We start from the raw sequence: 9,614 nt of genomic DNA on the forward strand, positions 1-9,614 counted from the left end.
GCGTCTGAGTTTTCCTCTCAGACACATCCCCGAGCCTCAGTTATACAGGCACAGCAGAGACTGGCTCGAGTTTCATAGAATGGTTGTTATTTGGTTTATAAGCATTTTTTTTACCCAATGTGAGCTGGAGGGGGAAGGGGGAGAAGGGGCTGCCAATGCATCTGCTGGCTGCATCCCATTGGGAAAAGCTGCATATGGCACATTCTGATTGGAATAACTTAATCACGAAATAGATTTCTTTTCTAGTTGCAGGATGGGCTGTTCAAGACAACTGGTTTTCTCTTAAGGCTCCCAAGTCTCCTTTGGAGAAACAGGGAATCACAGCCAGGAGCCTCAATCCCCAAAGCATGTAATTAGGCGCTGGGAAGGGGCTGCTCCAAGGCAGAATTGCATGCGGGCTCACAGTCGCTCTCCTGAGCATCCCAGCACAGTTTGGTTTGCAGACTGGTGCCAGCCCACTCATCCCATCTTTGAGTGCCCCCAGACCACCTGGATGGGAAAACACACTGCTCTGGGCTCATCTCATACTCAGCTGCCTCTGCACTGACAGCCTCTTTCTCCTTCATTAGCTCCTTCTTGATCAGAGTTTTCTCTTTCATGCTTTTGATTGTGCCTGTGCCACACCACTGTCCCCTCTGCAGCGCTTGCCTGCCCCTCTCCCAGCCCACAGGACGGCTCAGGCTGCACATCTGCAGCCAGCTCTGAGCCCAGCGCTCGGAGCGCAGCCTCGTCCCGCGGGACCGGGCCAGCATTCCCTGCCGAGCATCGCCACCTGCAGCCCAGCCCCGCCGAGGGCTCAGGAGCCGGGGCGTTTGATGGATGGCCCTGCTCGCTGCTTTGGCCCCTGCAGCCTCAGCCTGCGGACAGAGCGGTGATGTCCCAGCACAGACACGGTGACTCAGCTGCTGAAGCTAACCCAGCCCCGCGGCGCCAGAGCCGCAGTTAAACATCTTCGCTGTAATTCACGGGGGTGATGCTGCATCTGTGTCCTGCAGCACCACAGGGGCAATGTGAGACCCCAGCTCTGAGAAACTGCATTTGAGTAGTGCTTGCACAGCAGAGTTTAAAGCTAAGTCCTGACTGTCTGTGTTCGGGTGATATGTTTACAGACTTCTGCAAAACAAAACCAGAGTGCTATTCCAAGGAAACAGGAAAGTTACCTGGCATCACATGCTGACTACATCATTTACTAAGGGATGGTAAGGAATAAAGCTCCTGTGGGCTGCTAAACCTAGTTTAGAGCTCCAGTTTTTATTTAATCACCCTGTCAAAAGGCAGAAGCACTAAGGACTGACCTCTTCTAGTGACTCTTTCCTCTGACCACCATCTCCTCCAGTCGTCCAGTGAGGTCAGCCCTCTCCTGGAGTGGGTGACAGAGGCAAACTCGGTGGCTTATTGGAGCAAAGCCTCCTTCATGCACAGTTTGAGCTGATCTGGTGCACTACAAACACAGCCACGTGGCTCCCCAGCTTCTGTGTCTGTGGGAGAGGTGGCTGTGGGAGTTAACACTGCAACTATCATAACAGAAATGTTCAAAACTAGCAGATAATTTTAGCACCAGCATTAAAAAAAACCAACAGTCTATCTTTCCTCTCTAGAGGTCACATGATGAGAAAATATCATAGTTGCATGTATTAATACTCAAGACAAGTTCAAATGCAATCTGGTCTAAACTTGTATTTGAATTACTTTTGCTCACCTTGAGCTGGTTCAGAAATGGATTGGTTTGGGGATTCTTAATTGGGAGGAAAGGAGAAACTGATTTCATTAAAAGCTACAGATCTGCATTCTATTTAAACTTTCCATGCCTTCATTTTTAAAATAACATTCCCAAAAATTACTTTTCCCTAAATAAAGTGTTGGGGTTTTTTGCTTGATATCAATCACTGTCTTGTTGTATCACCAGGACCAAAATCTAGTGTTTCATTTTTGGTTTGAGACAGTGGTCTGATATCTGAAGAAATGTTCTCTTTATGGAAAGAGCCCTCTGATAACAGGTCAGCAAAAGGCAGTTGGTACCTACCTGGCTGCACATGGAATAACACCACCACATCCCCGAGAGCACAGCAGATGACTTTCCTGGCCATCAGCAGCTCCTGGGAATTTTTCCTAAACCACATTATTGTGGCAGAGAAAAATTTTGAGAGGAAAAGTTTAAGCACCGCAATATGTGAATAAACACACTGTTGACAGAGGTACACAACACCTTGTTCTAAACCAGTGACCCTGTGGTGACAGTGCTCCACCCTGACTGCCAAACCCCTCTGCAGAGTGAGCAGCTTGTCTCAGTCACCTACACACATCATATCAACATCTCTATCATCTATGGACATCTAGCCCCTAGCAAAGACTATTTAAGATGCTAAAATTTGATTGGGGTGGGGGGGAAGATGCAGAGCACTCAGACATCAAGGAGCAGAATTCTAAACTAAGAATTTTTCCCGGAGAGAGGAGCCTCAAGGATCCCTACAAGAAATCTCTGCTGTTGTGTTTCCTGAGGGGTTGGAAGAAGAGAGCAAGGAGCTGCAAGGCAGCCACACTCACAGGGGACACCGGTGTTCAGATGAATCCAGATCCCTGCTTTGCTTGAGGCAGTTTGGTCTGCCAGACTAAAACTGGTTATCCAAAACTACAGCCACTTCCCTGCCACTGCCTGTGAAGCCCATTTCTGTGAGCCTTACACCATTCCTCTCAGGGGACAGGGAAAGCACAGCAGGGCTGAGAGTGTGGAGCATAAAACCAGGGACCAAAACTTTAACCCCACGGATTTTAGTACTCAATACTTACAAAATGGTAAGCTCTTTTCTTTAAGAAAAAGAACTCCTAGGAGAAGGATTCCTCTACCTCTCCCATATGTTATCTTATGAAACACTACAGACATTCACACAAATTTATTTCTCTACATTAAGCTCCTCAAGACATTGCTTAAGAGGAAAAAATCCACACAAGTAAAATAGTTACATTCATACATTAAACATAATGAAACAAAATGCACGTATGAGATGCCTGTGAAATATTTATGTGCACATTTATTTCCTTGTAAATACCTTCTCCATTAAGATTCTGGCTTGATCCTTTGTATAAGATGCCATTTTCCTGTGAAGTGCAGCCACTGGAGAATGGCAAATATAATTTTTCTCTCAGTTAAGAGGATGACGATGATGCCCAATACATCAATGAAATTCCAGTCTGTGTTAGCATCACTGATGGAAAAGGAAATTGGATTCTACTGGCTAATCCATTGTTAATGATTTCACTTCATAAATACACTTAGGCTTCAGTACAACTTCTTGCTATTGGAAATGGTTTAAGCTTTGGGAAAAATATTCTTGGAAGAATCAATTATCAACATGGCACCTTCTAATATTTTGACTTATTTATTTTTCACAGGTAAGAGACCTCAAACCCAGGCTTGGCTGGAGGAGATCAAACAAGTGCCATTGCCTCACCCTCCCTGCAGCAAACAGGGCAAATTTTCATAGACTTAAATCCCATCTATGGGAAAGGCTCAGTGCACTGTAATTTCACAGAACGGAAACTCTTGGTTATCTTCATTAGTCCTGAACAGTGTGAGCTTGGGCTGCACCACAGGCTCCTCATAACAATGTTTTGAAGCACAACCCTCATGCCAGGGACCTGTGCCCACAGGACACAGGTGGCAATTTGATACCAAAGTAGAGATGTTTCTAGACATGAGTTATTAATCTTCTCTGGTATTCTTCCCTGGCTCTGACTTGAAAGCCTCCATTGCTGTTCTTCCTCTCAAACACTGTCCAGGCTGATTTGTGGCAGCAGCAAGTTCTGTACATGTGCTTAGAGCTACATTTTAGACATATGTTAAATAGGAGGAGATAAATACGAGGGTGGCTGAGCAGTGAGTCAGGACCTCACCACACCTCCCACCAAACATCACACCATGATAAAGGTCCTACTCCTCCCTGCTGTACTTCTCTGCTCAACAGTCTGCCAGATGTGCACAGCAGTAAAGCATCAGCTCCTCTAAGTCATAGGGGGAAGGTCCTTAGAGGGCTGATATATCCCTGGAAGAGTTATCCACTCAGAACACAAGCCTGGGAGGAGTGTAAGCTCCTGCAGTCAACTGGAAAATACTAAATAACCAGACGAGACATTAAGGTAAACTCAGTACTAGGTGGAAAATGGAATTGCCCAGGAATATGGTTTATAAACAAATATTGACCCCTAAGGCTTTGCTCTGGTCAGAGCCTCTTGAGATTCCTTGGGGTTTGCACCAGAGCCTGGCAAGGGTAAGGCTCCATGCTGGAAGCGCTTGCGGGGAAAAGTAGGTAATATGTAGTGCAGAATTTCCCAGCACAAAATAAAGTTTCATGTTTTCTACCCAGCTCCACAGGAGATTTTTCAGTATTATGCATTAGTTGAATTTTAGAATGGTTCAAGTAAATAGCAAAGGAAATGTGTTTCAATAACACAGGTGTCCACATGAATATATGCATGAATCCTGGCACACATTTTTATTTTGCTAAGAATTGAAAAGTTACCCTCTGGCATCTCTCGTTGTTGTTTGCTGTAAATCTCAGATGAAAATGCAAACAGGAAAGGACACAAAACTCATTGGTAATCCTGAGGAAACACTGCCTCAGCCCAAAAGGCTGAGATTACCCAGGTCTGCCTGAAGTATCCTTATGCCAATAATTATGCAGCAGCTGGACAGCTCAAAATTATGGAGAGACATCCCAGATAGAGACAACTCACAGAGTCCAAGTAAATGTACTTTAATTTTTGAGTTGAATCCACATGTGCTTCCCCATCACCACCTGACTTAGCCCCTCTCTTCTTTCCCCATCACCTTGCTCATCTCCTGCCTTCTCAGCCTCTCAACCTAACAGAGAGAGCTGCAAGGTTTATAGGCCATGTCCATATGATATGTTCATTTTTGTCATATTTTGCTCTAGATAATCTCCAACCTGCTTCTTTTGACATTCCCTGCATTGTGTCTGCATTTATTAAACAGAATATGGCACCAGAGAAAGGGAAAAAGATGCTGTTTTAAAAAATGACTTAATGAATAAACTATTTCTTTGACAATTCAGAAAAAAAGAGAGTTCTAAGTTTTCCCAAAGAATATCAAATGCTTTGATTATAAAACAACATTTGTATTCCCCACGAAAACATTGATCTGATGGGAATGTCAGATGCAAAGAGAGTGCCAAATACACACAACTCTGCGGTCAGTCCAATTCAGCCCCTTGGAGATGGGGAACCCTGGATGCTAAATCACTCTGCCAGAACACTGATCCATCAGACAAATGGCTTTACTTGGTCACAATTTAGTCTTGTTTGGAAATTCACTGCTCAGCATAACTTGCAAAGCTGCCAGTGGCACAAGAAATCCTGTATTGGTTTTAGCAATGGTCAAGAATCTTACCTGCACTGGAACAGAATTCTGGGATACAGTCAGGGAATTGGCTTTAACTCACAGGCATTTCCAGACACACTGATGTTTGTTCTACCTGCACTCCATGCCTGCAGTGTGCACCTCAGGGGGAGTTTCCACTGATGCCACCAGAGATCAGGTGGTAGAAAAAGAGGGTAACTTACTCAGTATCACATTCTACACCCTTCCTGAACTGCAGTGGAGATGCAGTGCAAGTAGTATGGATGATGAGACAAAAAGAAATTTGAAATGCTTTAAAGTAAACACAATTTTAACTATGAACCACTTATTTTGGCCATAAACAGCACTGAAATACCTCATTCCTTGAGGTATCAGACCACAGCTAAAATTCTCTGATGATGTATGTGCAAAATAGCCTCACTACCTGCATTTTGCTTTCTTGTCTGTTTTACAACTATTAATTCCTCTGACAGTGATACTTGCTGAGATTAATTTTCAAGCAACAAAGAGCTAATGTGCTCTCTCCTCTCCTCAGCTGGGCAACCACAGCTCCCAGGTCACAATGCCTCTTTCCTCTTCTTCAGGGAACTGTGCTATAATGAAGAAAAGTCCTTCTCTGCAAAACTACAGCAAAGGAAGCACTCAAGGAGCTTTACCAAATCAAACCAACTTCAATTTCTGCTCTTAAAAAGCTTGTCTCCTACAAGGCTGCTGTTTATTAAATAACTTGCTCTGCTTGTTCCACAAGGTAGATGCTCTTTTTTAAACACTGCATTTCTTGAAGATGGAAACACCCACACCTCTTACCCACCTTAACTTCCAGTAACTTCCAGAGTTACTCAGGAAGCAGAATTATCCCAGACAGGCTTCCCATAACCGTCAAGGTCCTGATACCTCTCCAAGCTGATTACAAACTGGATTGAGCCACTGAGCTCCTGCAGCTGATGGTACAGGCAGACTGACCCCACTCACTACAGCTCTGCTGAGGGTAATGCTCCTACTTCTGCCTACATATATCCCTTATCCCATTTTGGCCTGAATGAGCTCATCAGCTTTATCAACTGCCTCTGCTAATCCAGCCCATTTTAACTGAAAAAGGACTGAAAGTTGATAACAAGTGCAGAATGTGAGAGCTGCTGTGGGGAGAACGCTGTGAGAGGCTGGAACAGGAGGAGTTAAGTAGATCTAAGTGAAAAGCTTGTGGACATGGGCAAAGTGGAGAGAACTACCCAGGACATGAACACCATGGGGCAGCACTGCTGCTGTGCAGTACCCTTCGACCAACACCAACAAAACATCCTGCCAGATTACAATGGCAAGAACTCTTTTTTTTTACTTTTTCTTTTGGTAAGTGAACTTTCTCCCCTGCAGAGGAGTGGCTCTCTATGAAAATTCTGTGTGGCCACCTCTCCCAGCACACACAGCATCAGCAACCCAGTAATGACCAGCCCTTTAATCCCAGCATGGGCAAGGGCCGTGAGGGCGGCTGCAGAGGGTGTCTGTGGGAAGGAAGCCCAGAGACAATGTCAAACAGCTAAGATCTGCACAAGTAATTTAGCAGTAGTTCAAACATCTCATTAATTTAATTTATAGGGAAAAGCTGTCAGCCTTAATTTTAGTTAAACACTGAACCACAGGTGAACCTTGTGCCTGTGGAAACTGTGAAGAGAAAAGCTACGCGTTTTCTCATCCAGCACCCTGTGGCCTTATTAACCCACGCCAGGAAGGTGGGAAAAAGCCAGCACAATAACTTTCTGGGAAGCCCAGGACTTTTCTAGGCGGTAGCACATCTGCAAGCTCTGTGTTTGCAGCAGAAACATAACAGCTCTGTTTCCAGAATGTCATCACTGAAAAAGCAAAGCGGTCGTGCCGAGGGGTGGAAGCTGCTCTCCCTGTGCTGTCTGGAGCAGCTCCTGCTGCAGATGGCACTTGCACTTTGCAGGTTTTCCAGTTCCTCCTTCATGCCTGAGATTCGTCAGTTTGTACCTGCAGCACAGGTGGGATTACAGGATCCCTGACCCTCCTGTACTGCCCTGTTGAACCCCTCTCATCTGTATGTAGTTTGATGGGCTTGGAGCAAGGGCTGAACTTTTATTTGTCCCCTTGCTAAATGAGAGACAAGGCATTGCACAAGAAGGCTCCCAGGCTGTGTTTGGCTGGGGCAAGGCTAACAAGCACATCCCAGAGACAGACACAGGTTCTCACTGGAGAGCTACCTGTGGCCTTGACTGGGAGAAATGGGGACTCGAGTACTTCTCTCTCCAACCAGCTCTTGCTCAAACTCCCAGCGGTCTGGGTACATCCCCTGAAGGCAAATTTAGTTTCCTCAAGTCTCCCACTGAAAAAGAAAGTGAACCTGACCAGGAGGGATGAACAATAAATAGACAGTAAAAAAACCACTTCTCCAGTGCCAAGCTCCTTTCCCAAGGCTGGGTCAGCAAGCAAACACCCTCCAGGATAAAACCAGGAAGGATGACCCTGCCTGTGTGGGCTCTTAGCACTAAGGTGCTGCCAGTGCAGTGATTTCTGTGGCTGCCTGCACTCCCCAGTCCTTTTTGGGCAAACCAGCTGGAACACGACACCATCTGCAAACAGCCATACAGGAGCCAGGTAGGTGTTTGTGCCCCTGCAATGTGACACAAATGTATTCCTCCAAGATTTTGAGAAGGCATGGCCTTTTGTCTTGGTGTTTGTAAGCCTCTGCTTTAGAAGCAAGGAAAAATCGAATACATTTCTCAAAAGCTCCTGTTATTCCCTGTCAGGTCAGGTCCAGCCAGCTGCTTCCATTACATGACCAGCCTCGTGCAGGGAAGCAACGAGGCCCCGGCACTGGCAGTGGGGCAAGCCCACAGCATCCCCTCCCTGCCCATTCGTGCTTCTCCCCTGCCAGGGTCCTGCCAGCTTACACACCAAGCATTCGATGCAATATTCCCCCCACACTGGTACATGAAATGTCTTTCTGCATTTCAGCTGTACGTGTTTTTCCCATCCTCCTTACTCAGTGCTTTGTTTTAAGAGCTCATCCTCCACAGTAATTTCATAGGTTTCTATTTCTAGCATCAGGAGAGGGGAAGGAGAATCTAATAATATTGATGAATAACCAAGCTCTGCTAAGAAGTCTGCCTTTAATTTAAAAAATACCTGCTAGAAAAAGTAAAGAGGGCGTGTCAGTGCAGACTGCAACAAACGCGGGAAGTGACAGATATGGGACCATGTTCCCAGGCACTGTCGACATCAGGGGAAAAAACACAGTATTGTAGCTTCAAAGAGCAGGGGCAGTCTACAGAACAGATCACAGAAGCTGACACTCTGGAAGGTGAGCCCTGCTGAAAAGCACATTTGGCTTTTACTTTCCTTTGAACAAACACCCACCCATTTCTCGGGCTTGTCTCACGTGTTGAGATCCACTCACCAAAGCGTATGGGAATAAGCAGCACTGGCAGGATGAGGCTTGCGATGACTTTTGGGCTGGTTGTCACATGCCTTTTCCATGTGATTCATGCTGGCGACTGAGTCTTCCCATTGGAAAACAGTTCAATCCCTGCCCAAACAGCACAGCAATAAGCACAGGCAGACCCAGGGTAATCAGCACAATGGGTTTGCAAACAATTGCTCTGAAGCAAGAGGGGACCTGATAAAAGGGTGATGGAAGGAAACAGATGCTCAAAGGGATTTCAGCAGAGTTCATGTGGAAAGGGGAGCAAAAAAGCAATAAGGGAAAAATAATATTAAACTGCAACTGATACCTTTTGAGGTGAATGTAGAGCTGGTTCTTTATTATCTCCAGGAGCAATATTCAATGCTTAGACTACAGTGGGGAGATAAACGCAACAAAACAGGTCACTGCAGTTTTGACAAAATACACTGACCACTCTGTAAGTGCAGGGAACAGAGCAATTTGAAGAAGGGGTCCCTGGTGCTCCACTTGCTCAGCTGAGCCCCACAGCACTGCTGGGACTCCCCAGCACAAAGCAGTAGTGCTGTGGCTCTTCTGCATGAGCTCTTGCCCTAAAGGAGCTATCTTGTGTTTGGGATGAGCAGCACTAATAACTTCCATGAATTTAATCAGGCACAAGGCAGCTGATGCAGGAGCTGACAGACTGGTTTCTCCTACAACTGCATGCCAGGAGACATAATTAACAAGGAGAATGAAGAAATAAGAGACAGATTTTTTTTTTTTAATTATTTCTATATTTCTATTAAATATTCCTCCTCCATCCTAAGTGAAGGGAAATTGTTC

This window comes from Corvus kubaryi, unplaced genomic scaffold, assembly GCF_017639235.1.
Source record: "Corvus kubaryi isolate FWS band 111438036 unplaced genomic scaffold, C.kubaryi_AGA036_p1.0 37322, whole genome shotgun sequence".
Taxonomy (NCBI): Eukaryota; Metazoa; Chordata; class Aves; order Passeriformes; family Corvidae; genus Corvus; species Corvus kubaryi.